We start from the raw sequence: 17,326 nt of genomic DNA on the forward strand, positions 1-17,326 counted from the left end.
TTGCTACGATTGCCATTTGCTACTTCTGCAGAAGCGGCGGCGGCGGCGGCGACGACGACGACGACGACGACGACGACGTTGAATATCGCGAGAGGCTCTGAGATATGTGAGAAATACATCTATAAAATGTAATTCAGACTGCCTCGTCCCACCTTATGCTGTACCGCTTTGGCAAATGCTTTATCTGCGCCATTCGCCTTAATCGCATCTGAGAGTAATTCTTAAAAAAACGCCTGTCGCTAATTGTTCGTCATCACAGGTACTGTTTGCAATACGGCCACGACGCGCAACTGATTTCCAAAATTCATCTTTCTCCTGTGAGGACGGAACTTACGACCCCTGGTTTATTACACCAGTGCTCTACCACAGAGCTAAAGAGGCGCGGCCTAGCGGTACTCTTGGGTACTTCGTCCTTACGGTCGTCTGCATCATCAGACTTTAGCTGACAACACTTCATATTACCGGCTAATATTTGCAGCTATGGCGACAAATTACTGCTTGGCTACACATCTGACACGTAACCGATGTGCTCTCCAAACAACAACACTTGCATTTCAGAACATGTCTTTCACACATGTCTACAAAATCACCTTCACCTTCAAATACAGTTTCCTTGCGACTGACAGAGACGTAGGCAAAGTTTAAAGTTGCTATTTCCATTAAATCTCGTTAATCAGAAAAACGGTGATTTACACCTGCAGCGGAACAAAATTCCGTTCCGCCCAGCGTCTGGCTCGAACCCACAACCCTGGGTTTAAGTGTCTGACGCTCTACCGACTGAGCTAGCCGGCTACCTCGGTGAATACCTGCCGGGTAGCACGTCACACAGTACTCGTTTGGGTTGGGTGGTCCCATACAGAATCTCTCCATGATGCCTAATCTTTTCCTAACGTCACACTCGTCACGTACTTCACTTTTATGTCATAATCATTTCTGAGAGGTAAAGAAATTGCATGACAACATGCAGAGCTAGTGGCGTCAAAATTAACACACATACTTTATGTGACTCAAAAGCCGAAAGAGTTACTTTCCGACGTTGTTTTAGATGTGCAAGTGATAGTCAAAACTCGCTGTGTCGGCACTCTGCCGACCATTTCGCTAGTTAACACCGGTCTTGTTGTGTGTGTTTCAAGCTGAAGAGCATCTCCAAGCAAAAAATGGTCAACAGCAACATTCAGACTGTTTCGTACTGCTCAATTGCTACATTAAAACGTTATGTTTCTTTTTCAGAACTGGAAAAACACAAGCGTGACAGCATTCGAACCTGTAATCTTCACATCCGAAGTCCGACGCCTTATCCATTAGGCCACACGGTCACTGACGACCAACATTTACATGTATACGACTCATCTCGAAACGCTCACACCCCTGAGGATTTGTGTTTTCGTTCTGCACAGCCGCTGCCCCTTGCTCTTTCCCACCCATTCGTTACATTCAACCTCTGACGTGACCGACCAAATATAGACTGAGAAACAAGACCACACACTTTGTGCATTCGGAATCGAAGGCAGGGCGTCCCTCGCCGCATTTGCTACGATTGCCATTTGCTACTTCTGCAGAAGCGGCGGCGGCGGCGACGACGACGACGACGACGACGACGACGACGACGACGACGTTGAATATCGCGAGAGGCTGTGAGATATGTGAGAAATACATCTATAAAATGTAATTCAGACTGCCTCGTCCCACCTTATGCTGTACCGCTTTGGCAAATGCTTTATCTGCGCCATTCGCCTTAATCGCATCTGAGAGTAATTCTTAAAAAAACGCCTGTCGCTAATTGTTCGTCATCACAGGTACTGTTTGCAATACGGCCACGACGCGCAACTGATTTCCAAAATTCATCTTCCTCCTGTGAGGACGGAACTTACGACCCCTGGTTTATTACACCAGTGCTCTACCACAGAGCTAAAGAGGCGCGGCCTAGCGGTACTCTTTGGGTACTTCGTCCTTACGGTCGTCTGCATCATCAGACTTTAGCTGACAACACTTCATATTACCGGCTAATATTTGCAGCTATGGCGACAAATTACTGCTTGGCTACACATCTGACACGTAACCGATGTGCTCTCCAAACAACAACACTTGCATTTCAGAACATGTCTTTCACACATGTCTACAAAATCACCTTCACCTTCAAATACAGTTTCCTTGCGACTGACAGAGACGTAGGCAAAGTTTAAAGTTGCTATTTCCATTAAATCTCGTTAATCAGAAAAACGGTGATTTACACCTGCAGCGGAACAAAATTCCGTTCCGCCCAGCGTCTGGCTCGAACCCACAACCCTGGGTTTAAGTGTCTGACGCTCTACCGACTGAGCTAGCCGGCTACCTCGGTGAATACCTGCCGGGTAGCACGTCACACAGTACTCGTTTGGGTTGGGTGGTCCCATACAGAATCTCTCCATGATGCCTAATCTTTTCCTAACGTCACACTCGTCACGTACTTCACTTTTATGTCATAATCATTTCTGAGAGGTAAAGAAATTGCATGACAACATGCAGAGCTAGTGGCGTCAAAATTAACACACATACTTTATGTGACTCAAAAGCCGAACGAGTTACTTTCCGACGTTGTTTTAGATGTGCAAGTGATAGTCAAAACTCGCTGTGTCGGCACTCTGCCGACCATTTCGCTAGTTAACACCGGTCTTGTTGTGTGTGTTTCAAGCTGAAGAGCATCTCCAAGCAAAAAATGGTCAACAGCAACATTCAGACTGTTTCGTACTGCTCAATTGCTACATTAAAACGTTATGTTTCTTTTTCAGAACTGGAAAAACACAAGCGTGACAGCATTCGAACCTGTAATCTTCACATCCGAAGTCCGACGCCTTATCCATTAGGCCACACGGTCACTGACGACCAACATTTACATGTATACGACTCATCTCGAAACGCTCACACCCCTGAGGATTTGTGTTTTCGTTCTGCACAGCCGCTGCCCCTTGCTCTTTCCCACCCATTCGATACATTCAACCTCTGACGTGACCGACCAAATATAGACTGAGAAACAAGACCACACACTTTGTGCATTCGGAATCGAAGGCAGGGCGTCCCTCGCCGCATTTGCTACGATTGCCATTTGCTACTTCTGCAGAAGCGGCGGCGGCGGCGGCGGCGGCGGCGGCGACGACGACGACGACGACGACGTTGAATATCGCGAGAGGCTCTGAGATATGTGAGAAATACATCTATAAAATGTAATTCAGACTGCCTCGTCCCACCTTATGCTGTACCGCTTTGGCAAATGCTTTATCTGCGCCATTCGCCTTAATCGCATCTGAGAGTAATTCTTAAAAAAACGCCTGTCGCTAATTGTTCGTCATCACAGGTACTGTTTGCAATACGGCCACGACGCGCAACTGATTTCCAAAATTCATCTTTCTCCTGTGAGGACGGAACTTACGACCCCTGGTTTATTACACCAGTGCTCTACCACAGAGCTAAAGAGGCGCGGCCTAGCGGTACTCTTGGATACTTCGTCCTTACGGTCGTCTGCATCATCAGACTTTAGCTGACAACACTTCATATTACCGGCTAATATTTGCAGCTATGGCGACAAATTACTGCTTGGCTACACATCTGACACGTAACCGATGTGCTCTCCAAACAACAACACTTGCATTTCAGAACATGTCTTTCACACATGTCTACAAAATCACCTTCACCTTCAAATACAGTTTCCTTGCGACTGACAGAGACGTAGGCAAAGTTTAAAGTTGCTATTTCCATTAAATCTCGTTAATCAGAAAAACGGTGATTTACACCTGCAGCGGAACAAAATTCCGTTCCGCCCAGCGTCTGGCTCGAACCCACAACCCTGGGTTTAAGTGTCTGACGCTCTACCGACTGAGCTAGCCGGCTACCTCGGTGAATACCTGCCGGGTAGCACGTCACACAGTACTCGTTTGGGTTGGGTGGTCCCATACAGAATCTCTCCATGATGCCTAATCTTTTCCTAACGTCACACTCGTCACGTACTTCACTTTTATGTCATAATCATTTCTGAGAGGTAAAGAAATTGCATGACAACATGCAGAGCTAGTGGCGTCAAAATTAACACACATACTTTATGTGACTCAAAAGCCGAACGAGTTACTTTCCGACGTTGTTTTAGATGTGCAAGTGATAGTCAAAACTCGCTGTGTCGGCACTCTGCCGACCATTTCGCTAGTTAACACCGGTCTTGTTGTGTGTGTTTCAAGCTGAAGAGCATCTCCAAGCAAAAAATGGTCAACAGCAACATTCAGACTGTTTCGTACTGCTCAATTGCTACATTAAAACGTTATGTTTCTTTTTCAGAACTGGAAAAACACAAGCGTGACAGCATTCGAACCTGTAATCTTCACATCCGAAGTCCGACGCCTTATCCATTAGGCCACACGGTCACTGACGACCAACATTTACATGTATACGACTCATCTCGAAACGCTCACACCCCTGAGGATTTGTGTTTTCGTTCTGCACAGCCGCTGCCCCTTGCTCTTTCCCACCCATTCGATACATTCAACCTCTGACGTGACCGACCAAATATAGACTGAGAAACAAGACCACACACTTTGTGCATTCGGAATCGAAGGCAGGGCGTCCCTCGCCGCATTTGCTACGATTGCCATTTGCTACTTCTGCAGAAGCGGCGGCGGCGGCGGCGGCGGCGGCGGCGGCGACGACGACGACGACGACGACGTTGAATATCGCGAGAGGCTCTGAGATATGTGAGAAATACATCTATAAAATGTAATTCAGACTGCCTCGTCCCACCTTATGCTGTACCGCTTTGGCAAATGCTTTATCTGCGCCATTCGCCTTAATCGCATCTGAGAGTAATTCTTAAAAAAACGCCTGTCGCTAATTGTTCGTCATCACAGGTACTGTTTGCAATACGGCCACGACGCGCAACTGATTTCCAAAATTCATCTTTCTCCTGTGAGGACGGAACTTACGACCCCTGGTTTATTACACCAGTGCTCTACCACAGAGCTAAAGAGGCGCGGCCTAGCGGTACTCTTGGATACTTCGTCCTTACGGTCGTCTGCATCATCAGACTTTAGCTGACAACACTTCATATTACCGGCTAATATTTGCAGCTATGGCGACAAATTACTGCTTGGCTACACATCTGACACGTAACCGATGTGCTCTCCAAACAACAACACTTGCATTTCAGAACATGTCTTTCACACATGTCTACAAAATCACCTTCACCTTCAAATACAGTTTCCTTGCGACTGACAGAGACGTAGGCAAAGTTTAAAGTTGCTATTTCCATTAAATCTCGTTAATCAGAAAAACGGTGATTTACACCTGCAGCGGAACAAAATTCCGTTCCGCCCAGCGTCTGGCTCGAACCCACGACCCTGGGTTTAAGTGTCTGACGCTCTACCGACTGAGCTAGCCGGCTACCTCGGTGAATACCTGCCGGGTAGCACGTCACACAGTACTCGTTTGGGTTGGGTGGTCCCATACAGAATCTCTCCATGCTGCCTAATCTTTTCCTAACGTCACACTCGTCACGTACTTCACTTTTATGTCATAATCATTTCTGAGAGGTAAAGAAATTGCATGACAACATGCAGAGCTAGTGGCGTCAAAATTAACACACATACTTTATGTGACTCAAAAGCCGAACGAGTTACTTTCCGACGTTGTTTTAGATGTGCAAGTGATAGTCAAAACTCGCTGTGTCGGCACTCTGCCGACCATTTCGCTAGTTAACACCGGTCTTGTTGTGTGTGTTTCAAGCTGAAGAGCATCTCCAAGCAAAAAATGGTCAACAGCAACATTCAGACTGTTTCGTACTGCTCAATTGCTACATTAAAACGTTATGTTTCTTTTTCAGAACTGGAAAAACACAAGCGTGACAGCATTCGAACCTGTAATCTTCACATCCGAAGTCCGACGCCTTATCCATTAGGCCACACGGTCACTGACGACCAACATTTACATGTATACGACTCATCTCGAAACGCTCACACCCCTGAGGATTTGTGTTTTCGTTCTGCACAGCCGCTGCCCCTTGCTCTTTCCCACCCATTCGTTACATTCAACCTCTGACGTGACCGACCAAATATAGACTGAGAAACAAGACCACACACTTTGTGCATTCGGAATCGAAGGCAGGGCGTCCCTCGCCGCATTTGCTACGATTGCCATTTGCTACTTCTGCAGAAGCGGCGGCGGCGGCGGCGACGACGACGACGACGACGACGACGACGACGACGACGTTGAATATCGCGAGAGGCTCTGAGATATGTGAGAAATACATCTATAAAATGTAATTCAGACTGCCTCGTCCCACCTTATGCTGTACCGCTTTGGCAAATGCTTTATCTGCGCCATTCGCCTTAATCGCATCTGAGAGTAATTCTTAAAAAAACGCCTGTCGCTAATTGTTCGTCATCACAGGTACTGTTTGCAATACGGCCACGACGCGCAACTGATTTCCAAAATTCATCTTTCTCCTGTGAGGACGGAACTTACGACCCCTGGTTTATTACACCAGTGCTCTACCACAGAGCTAAAGAGGCGCGGCCTAGCGGTACTCTTGGGTACTTCGTCCTTACGGTCGTCTGCATCATCAGACTTTAGCTGACAACACTTCATATTACCGGCTAATATTTGCAGCTATGGCGACAAATTACTGCTTGGCTACACATCTGACACGTAACCGATGTGCTCTCCAAACAACAACACTTGCATTTCAGAACATGTCTTTCACACATGTCTACAAAATCACCTTCACCTTCAAATACAGTTTCCTTGCGACTGACAGAGACGTAGGCAAAGTTTAAAGTTGCTATTTCCATTAAATCTCGTTAATCAGAAAAACGGTGATTTACACCTGCAGCGGAACAAAATTCCGTTCCGCCCAGCGTCTGGCTCGAACCCACAACCCTGGGTTTAAGAGTCTGACGCTCTACCGACTGAGCTAGCCGGCTACCTCGGTGAATACCTGCCGGGTAGCACGTCACACAGTACTCGTTTGGGTTGGGTGGTCCCATACAGAATCTCTCCATGATGCCTAATCTTTTCCTAACGTCACACTCGTCACGTACTTCACTTTTATGTCATAATCATTTCTGAGAGGTAAAGAAATTGCATGACAACATGCAGAGCTAGTGGCGTCAAAATTAACACACATACTTTATGTGACTCAAAAGCCGAACGAGTTACTTTCCGACGTTGTTTTAGATGTGCAAGTGATAGTCAAAACTCGCTGTGTCGGCACTCTGCCGACCATTTCGCTAGTTAACACCGGTCTTGTTGTGTGTGTTTCAAGCTGAAGAGCATCTCCAAGCAAAAAATGGTCAACAGCAACATTCAGACTGTTTCGTACTGCTCAATTGCTACATTAAAACGTTATGTTTCTTTTTCAGAACTGGAAAAACACAAGCGTGACAGCATTCGAACCTGTAATCTTCACATCCGAAGTCCGACGCCTTATCCATTAGGCCACACGGTCACTGACGACCAACATTTACATGTATACGACTCATCTCGAAACGCTCACACCCCTGAGGATTTGTGTTTTCGTTCTGCACAGCCGCTGCCCCTTGCTCTTTCCCACCCATTCGTTACATTCAACCTCTGACGTGACCGACCAAATATAGACTGAGAAACAAGACCACACACTTTGTGCATTCGGAATCGAAGGCAGGGCGTCCCTCGCCGCATTTGCTACGATTGCCATTTGCTACTTCTGCAGAAGCGGCGGCGGCGGCGACGACGACGACGACGACGACGACGACGACGACGACGACGACGACGTTGAATATCGCGAGAGGCTGTGAGATATGTGAGAAATACATCTATAAAATGTAATTCAGACTGCCTCGTCCCACCTTATGCTGTACCGCTTTGGCAAATGCTTTATCTGCGCCATTCGCCTTAATCGCATCTGAGAGTAATTCTTAAAAAAACGCCTGTCGCTAATTGTTCGTCATCACAGGTACTGTTTGCAATACGGCCACGACGCGCAACTGATTTCCAAAATTCATCTTTCTCCTGTGAGGACGGAACTTACGACCCCTGGTTTATTACACCAGTGCTCTACCACAGAGCTAAAGAGGCGCGGCCTAGCGGTACTCTTGGGTACTTCGTCCTTACGGTCGTCTGCATCATCAGACTTTAGCTGACAACACTTCATATTACCGGCTAATATTTGCAGCTATGGCGACAAATTACTGCTTGGCTACACATCTGACACGTAACCGATGTGCTCTCCAAACAACAACACTTGCATTTCAGAACATGTCTTTCACACATGTCTACAAAATCACCTTCACCTTCAAATACAGTTTCCTTGCGACTGACAGAGACGTAGGCAAAGTTTAAAGTTGCTATTTCCATTAAATCTCGTTAATCAGAAAAACGGTGATTTACACCTGCAGCGGAACAAAATTCCGTTCCGCCCAGCGTCTGGCTCGAACCCACAACCCTGGGTTTAAGTGTCTGACGCTCTACCGACTGAGCTAGCCGGCTACCTCGGTGAATACCTGCCGGGTAGCACGTCACACAGTACTCGTTTGGGTTGGGTGGTCCCATACAGAATCTCTCCATGATGCCTAATCTTTTCCTAACGTCACACTCGTCACGTACTTCACTTTTATGTCATAATCATTTCTGAGAGGTAAAGAAATTGCATGACAACATGCAGAGCTAGTGGCGTCAAAATTAACACACATACTTTATGTGACTCAAAAGCCGAACGAGTTACTTTCCGACGTTGCTTTAGATGTGCAAGTGATAGTCAAAACTCGCTGTGTCGGCACTCTGCCGACCATTTCGCTAGTTAACACCGGTCTTGTTGTGTGTGTTTCAAGCTGAAGAGCATCTCCAAGCAAAAAATGGTCAACAGCAACATTCAGACTGTTTCGTACTGCTCAATTGCTACATTAAAACGTTATGTTTCTTTTTCAGAACTGGAAAAACACAAGCGTGACAGCATTCGAACCTGTAATCTTCACATCCGAAGTCCGACGCCTTATCCATTAGGCCACACGGTCACTGACGACCAACATTTACATGTATACGACTCATCTCGAAACGCTCACACCCCTGAGGATTTGTGTTTTCGTTCTGCACAGCCGCTGCCCCTTGCTCTTTCCCACCCATTCGTTACATTCAACCTCTGACGTGACCGACCAAATATAGACTGAGAAACAAGACCACACACTTTGTGCATTCGGAATCGAAGGCAGGGCGTCCCTCGCCGCATTTGCTACGATTGCCATTTGCTACTTCTGCAGAAGCGGCGGCGGCGGCGACGACGACGACGACGACGACGACGACGACGACGACGACGACGACGTTGAATATCGCGAGAGGCTCTGAGATATGTGAGAAATACATCTATAAAATGTAATTCAGACTGCCTCGTCCCACCTTATGCTGTACCGCTTTGGCAAATGCTTTATCTGCGCCATTCGCCTTAATCGCATCTGAGAGTAATTCTTAAAAAAACGCCTGTCGCTAATTGTTCGTCATCACAGGTACTGTTTGCAATACGGCCACGACGCGCAACTGATTTCCAAAATTCATCTTTCTCCTGTGAGGACGGAACTTACGACCCCTGGTTTATTACACCAGTGCTCTACCACAGAGCTAAAGAGGCGCGGCCTAGCGGTACTCTTGGGTACTTCGTCCTTACGGTCGTCTGCATCATCAGACTTTAGCTGACAACACTTCATATTACCGGCTAATATTTGCAGCTATGGCGACAAATTACTGCTTGGCTACACATCTGTCACGTAACCGATGTGCTCTCCAAACAACAACACTTGCATTTCAGAACATGTCTTTCACACATGTCTACAAAATCACCTTCACCTTCAAATACAGTTTCCTTGCGACTGACAGAGACGTAGGCAAAGTTTAAAGTTGCTATTTCCATTAAATCTCGTTAATCAGAAAAACGGTGATTTACACCTGCAGCGGAACAAAATTCCGTTCCGCCCAGCGTCTGGCTCGAACCCACAACCCTGGGTTTAAGTGTCTGACGCTCTACCGACTGAGCTAGCCGGCTACCTCGGTGAATACCTGCCGGGTAGCACGTCACACAGTACTCGTTTGGGTTGGGTGGTCCCATACAGAATCTCTCCATGATGCCTAATCTTTTCCTAACGTCACACTCGTCACGTACTTCACTTTTATGTCATAATCATTTCTGAGAGGTAAAGAAATTGCATGACAACATGCAGAGCTAGTGGCGTCAAAATTAACACACATACTTTATGTGACTCAAAAGCCGAACGAGTTACTTTCCGACGTTGTTTTAGATGTGCAAGTGATAGTCAAAACTCGCTGTGTCGGCACTCTGCCGACCATTTCGCTAGTTAACACCGGTCTTGTTGTGTGTGTTTCAAGCTGAAGAGCATCTCCAAGCAATAAATGGTCAACAGCAACATTCAGACTGTTTCGTACTGCTCAATTGCTACATTAAAACGTTATGTTTCTTTTTCAGAACTGGAAAAACACAAGCGTGACAGCATTCGAACCTGTAATCTTCACATCCGAAGTCCGACGCCTTATCCATTAGGCCACACGGTCACTGACGACCAACATTTACATGTATACGACTCATCTCGAAACGCTCACACCCCTGAGGATTTGTGTTTTCGTTCTGCACAGCCGCTGCCCCTTGCTCTTTCCCACCCATTCGTTACATTCAACCTCTGACGTGACCGACCAAATATAGACTGAGAAACAAGACCACACACTTTGTGCATTCGGAATCGAAGGCAGGGCGTCCCTCGCCGCATTTGCTACGATTGCCATTTGCTACTTCTGCAGAAGCGGCGGCGGCGGCGGCGGCGGCGGCGACGACGACGACGACGACGACGACGACGACGACGACGTTGAATATCGCGAGAGGCTCTGAGATATGTGAGAAATACATCTATAAAATGTAATTCAGACTGCCTCGTCCCACCTTATGCTGTACCGCTTTGGCAAATGCTTTATCTGCGCCATTCGCCTTAATCGCATCTGAGAGTAATTCTTAAAAAAACGCCTGTCGCTAATTGTTCGTCATCACAGGTACTGTTTGCAATACGGCCACGACGCGCAACTGATTTCCAAAATTCATCTTTCTCCTGTGAGGACGGAACTTACGACCCGTGGTTTATTACACCAGTGCTCTACCACAGAGCTAAAGAGGCGCGGCCTAGCGGTACTCTTGGGTACTTCGTCCTTACGGTAGTCTGCATCATCAGACTTTAGCTGACAACACTTCATATTACCGGCCAATATTTGCAGCTATGGCGACAAATTACTGCTTGGCTACACATCTGACACGTAACCGATGTGCTCTCCAAACAACAACACTTGCATTTCAGAACATGTCTTTCACACATGTCTACAAAATCACCTTCACCTTCAAATACAGTTTCCTTGCGACTGACAGAGACGTAGGCAAAGTTTAAAGTTGCTATTTCCATTAAATCTCGTTAATCAGAAAAACGGTGGTTTACACCTGCAGCGGAACAAAATTCCGTTCCGCCCAGCGTCTGGCTCGAACCCACAACCCTGGGTTTAAGTGTCTGACGCTCTACCGACTGAGCTAGCCGGCTACCTCGGTGAATACCTGCCGGGTAGCACGTCACACAGTACTCGTTTGGGTTGGGTGGTCCCATACAGAATCTCTCCATGATGCCTAATCATTTCCTAACGTCACACTCGTCACGTACTTCACTTTTATGTCATAATCATTTCTGAGAGGTAAAGAAATTGCATGACAACATGCAGAGCTAGTGGCGTCAAAATTAACACACATACTTTATGTGACTCAAAAGCCGAACGAGTTACTTTCCGAAGTTGTTTTAGATGTGCAAGTGATAGTCAAAACTCGCTGTGTCGGCACTCTGCCGACCATTTCGCTAGTTAACACCGGTCTTGTTGTGTGTGTTTCAAGCTGAAGAGCATCTCCAAGCAAAAAATGGTCAACAGCAACATTCAGACTGTTTCGTACTGCTCAATTGCTACATTAAAACGTTATGTTTCTTTTTCAGAACTGGAAAAACACAAGCGTGACAGCATTCGCACCTGTAATCTTCAGATCCGAAATCCGACGCCTTATCCATTAGGCCACACGGTCACTGACGACCAACATTTACATGTATACGACTCATCTCGAAACGCTCACACCCCTGAGGATTTGTGTTTTCGTTCTGCACAGCCGCTGCCCCTTGCTCTTTCCCACCCATTCGTTACATTCAACCTCTGACGTGACCGAACAAATATAGACTGAGAAACAAGACCACACACTTTGTGCATTCGGAATCGAAGGCAGGGCGTCCCTCGCCGCATTTGCTACGATTGCCATTTGCTACTTCTGCAGAAGCGGCGGCGGCGGTGACGACGACGACGACGACGACGACGACGACGACGACCGCGAGAGGCTCTGAGATATGTGAGAAATACATCTATTAAATGTAATTCAGACTGCCTCGTCCCACCTTATGCTGTACCGCTTTGGCAAATGCTTTATCTGCGCCATTCGCCTTAATCGCATCTGAGAGTAATTCTTAAAAAAACGCCTGTCGCTAATTGTTCGTCATCACAGGTACTGTTTGCAATACGGCCACGACGCGCAACTGATTTCCAAAATTCATCTTTCTCCTGTGAGGACGGAACTTACGACCCCTGGTTTATTACACCAGTGCTCTACCACAGAGCTAAAGAGGCGCGGCCTAGCGGTACTCTTGGGTACTTCGTCCTTACGGTAGTCTGCATCATCAGACTTTAGCTGACAACACTTCATATTACCGGCTAATATTTGCAGCTATGGCGACAAATTACTGCTTGGCTACACATCTGACACGTAACCGATGTGCTCTCCAAACAACAACACTTGCATTTCAGAACATGTCTTTCACACATGTCTACAAAATCACCTTCACCTTCAAATACAGTTTCCTTGCGACTGACAGAGACGTAGGCAAAGTTTAAAGTTGCTATTTCCATTAAATCTCGTTAATCAGAAAAACGGTGATTTACACCTGCAGCGGAACAAAATTCCGTTCCGCCCAGCGTCTGGCTCGAACCCACAACCCTGGGTTTAAGTGTCTGACGCTCTACCGACTGAGCTAGCCGGCTACCTCGGTGAATACCTGCCGGGTAGCACGTCACACAGTACTCGTTTGGGTTGGGTGGTCCCATACAGAATCTCTCCATGATGCCTAATCTTTTCCTAACGTCACACTCGTCACGTACTTCACTTTTATGTCATAATCATTTCTGAGAGGTAAAGAAATTGCATGACAACATGCAGAGCTAGTGGCGTCAAAATTAACACACATACTTTATGTGACTCAAAAGCCGAACGAGTTACTTTCCGACGTTGTTTTAGATGTGCAAGTGATAGTCAAAACTCGCTGTGTCGGCACTCTGCCGACCATTTCGCTAGTTAACACCGGTCTTGTTGTGTGTGTTTCAAGCTGAAGAGCATCTCCAAGCAAAAAATGGTCAACAGCAACATTCAGACTGTTTCGTACTGCTCAATTGCTACATTAAAACGTTATGTTTCTTTTTCAGAACTGGAAAAACACAAGCGTGACAGCATTCGAACCTGTAATCTTCACATCCGAAGTCCGACGCCTTATCCATTAGGCCACACGGTCACTGACGACCAACATTTACATGTATACGACTCATCTCGAAACGCTCACACCCCTGAGGATTTGTGTTTTCGTTCTGCACAGCCGCTGCCCCTTGCTCTTTCCCACCCATTCGTTACATTCAACCTCTGACGTGACCGACCAAATATAGACTGAGAAACAAGACCACACACTTTGTGCATTCGGAATCGAAGGCAGGGCGTCCCTCGCCGCATTTGCTACGATTGCCATTTGCTACTTCTGCAGAAGCGGCGGCGGCGGCGGCGGCGGCGGCGGCGGCGGCGACGACGTTGAATATCGCGAGAGGCTCTGAGATATGTGAGAAATACATCTATAAAATGTAATTCAGACTGCCTCGTCCCACCTTATGCTGTACCGCTTTGGCAAATGCTTTATCTGCGCCATTCGCCTTAATCGCATCTGAGAGTAATTCTTAAAAAAACGCCTGTCGCTAATTGTTCGTTATCACAGGTACTGTTTGCAATACGGCCACGACGCGCAACTGATTTCCAAAATTCATCTTTCTCCTGTGAGGACGGAACTTACGACCCCTGGTTTATTACACCAGTGCTCTACCACAGAGCTAAAGAGGCGCGGCCTAGCGGTACTCTTGGGTACTTCGTCCTTACGGTCGTCTGCATCATCAGACTTTAGCTGACAACACTTCATATTACCGGCTAATATTTGCAGCTATGGCGACAAATTACTGCTTGGCTACACATCTGACACGTAACCGATGTGCTCTCCAAACAACAACACTTGCATTTCAGAACATGTCTTTCACACATGTCTACAAAATCACCTTCACCTTCAAATACAGTTTCCTTGCGACTGACAGAGACGTAGGCAAAGTTTAAAGTTGCTATTTCCATTAAATCTCGTTAATCAGAAAAACGGTGATTTACACCTGCAGCGGAACAAAATTCCGTTCCGCCCAGCGTCTGGCTCGAACCCACAACCCTGGGTTTAAGTGTCTGACGCTCTACCGACTGAGCTAGCCGGCTACCTCGGTGAATACCTGCCGGGTAGCACGTCACACAGTACTCGTTTGGGTTGGGTGGTCCCATACAGAATCTCTCCATGATGCCTAATCTTTTCCTAACGTCACACTCGTCACGTACTTCACTTTTATGTCATAATCATTTCTGAGAGGTAAAGAAATTGCATGACAACATGCAGAGCTAGTGGCGTCAAAATTAACACACATACTTTATGTGACTCAAAAGCCGAACGAGTTACTTTCCGACGTTGTTTTAGATGTGCAAGTGATAGTCAAAACTCGCTGTGTCGGCACTCTGCCGACCATTTCGCTAGTTAACACCGGTCTTGTTGTGTGTGTTTCAAGCTGAAGAGCATCTCCAAGCAAAAAATGGTCAACAGCAACATTCAGACTGTTTCGTACTGCTCAATTGCTACATTAAAACGTTATGTTTCTTTTTCAGAACTGGAAAAACACAAGCGTGACAGCATTCGAACCTGTAATCTTCACATCCGAAGTCCGACGCCTTATCCATTAGGCCACACGGTCACTGACGACCAACATTTACATGTATACGACTCATCTCGAAACGCTCACACCCCTGAGGATTTGTGTTTTCGTTCTGCACAGCCGCTGCCCCTTGCTCTTTCCCACCCATTCGTTACATTCAACCTCTGACGTGACCGACCAAATATAGACTGAGAAACAAGACCACACACTTTGTGCATTCGGAATCGAAGGCAGGGCGTCCCTCGCCGCATTTGCTACGATTGCCATTTGCTACTTCTGCAGAAGCGGCGGCGGCGACGACGACGACGACGACGACGACGACGACGACGACGACGACGACGACGACGACGACGTTGAATATCGCGAGAGGCTCTGAGATATGTGAGAAATACATCTATAAAATGTAATTCAGACTGCCTCGTCCCACCTTATGCTGTACCGCTTTGGCAAATGCTTTATCTGCGCCATTCGCCTTAATCGCATCTGAGAGTAATTCTTAAAAAAACGCCTGTCGCTAATTGTTCGTTATCACAGGTACTGTTTGCAATACGGCCACGACGCGCAACTGATTTCCAAAATTCATCTTTCTCCTGTGAGGACGGAACTTACGACCCCTGGTTTATTACACCAGTGCTCTACCACAGAGCTAAAGAGGCGCGGCCTAGCGGTACTCTTGGGTACTTCGTCCTTACGGTCGTCTGCATCATCAGACTTTAGCTGACAACACTTCATATTACCGGCTAATATTTGCAGCTATGGCGACAAATTACTGCTTGGCTACACATCTGACACGTAACCGATGTGCTCTCCAAACAACAACACTTGCATTTCAGAACATGTCTTTCACACATGTCTACAAAATCACCTTCACCTTCAAATACAGTTTCCTTGCGACTGACAGAGACGTAGGCAAAGTTTAAAGTTGCTATTTCCATTAAATCTCGTTAATCAGAAAAACGGTGATTTACACCTGCAGCGGAACAAAATTCCGTTCCGCCCAGCGTCTGGCTCGAACCCACAACCCTGGGTTTAAGTGTCTGACGCTCTACCGACTGAGCTAGCCGGCTACCTCGGTGAATACCTGCCGGGTAGCACGTCACACAGTACTCGTTTGGGTTGGGTGGTCCCATACAGAATCTCTCCATGATGCCTAATCTTTTCCTAACGTCACACTCGTCACGTACTTCACTTTTATGTCATAATCATTTCTGAGAGGTAAAGAAATTGCATGACAACATGCAGAGCTAGTGGCGTCAAAATTAACACACATACTTTATGTGACTCAAAAGCCGAACGAGTTACTTTCCGACGTTGTTTTAGATGTGCAAGTGATAGTCAAAACTCGCTGTGTCGGCACTCTGCCGACCATTTCGCTAGTTAACACCGGTCTTGTTGTGTGTGTTTCAAGCTGAAGAGCATCTCCAAGCAAAAAATGGTCAACAGCAACATTCAGACTGTTTCGTACTGCTCAATTGCTACATTAAAACGTTATGTTTCTTTTTCAGAACTGGAAAAACACAAGCGTGACAGCATTCGAACCTGTAATCTTCACATCCGAAGTCCGACGCCTTATCCATTAGGCCACACAGTCACTGACGACCAACATTTACATGTATACGACTCATCTCGAAACGCTCACACCCCTGAGGATTTGTGTTTTCGTTCTGCACAGCCGCTGCCCCTTGCTCTTTCCCACCCATTCGTTACATTCAACCTCTGACGTGACCGACCAAATATAGACTGAGAAACAAGACCACACACTTTGTGCATTCGGAATCGAAGGCAGGGCGTCCCTCGCCGCATTTGCTACGATTGCCATTTGCTACTTCTGCAGAAGCGGCGGCGGCGACGACGACGACGACGACGACGACGACGACGACGACGACGACGACGACGACGTTGAATATCGCGAGAGGCTCTGAGATATGTGAGAAATACATCTATAAAATGTAATTCAGACTGCCTCGTCCCACCTTATGCTGTACCGCTTTGGCAAATGCTTTATCTGCGCCATTCGCCTTAATCGCATCTGAGAGTAATTCTTAAAAAAACGCCTGTCGCTAATTGTTCGTCATCACAGGTACTGTTTGCAATACGGCCACGACGCGCAACTGATTTCCAAAATTCATCTTTCTCCTGTGAGGACGGAACTTACGACCCCTGGTTTATTACACCAGTGCTCTACCACAGAGCTAAAGAGGCGCGGCCTAGCGGTACTCTT

This window comes from Schistocerca gregaria, chromosome 3, assembly GCF_023897955.1.
Source record: "Schistocerca gregaria isolate iqSchGreg1 chromosome 3, iqSchGreg1.2, whole genome shotgun sequence".
NCBI lineage: Eukaryota > Metazoa > Arthropoda > Insecta > Orthoptera > Acrididae > Schistocerca > Schistocerca gregaria.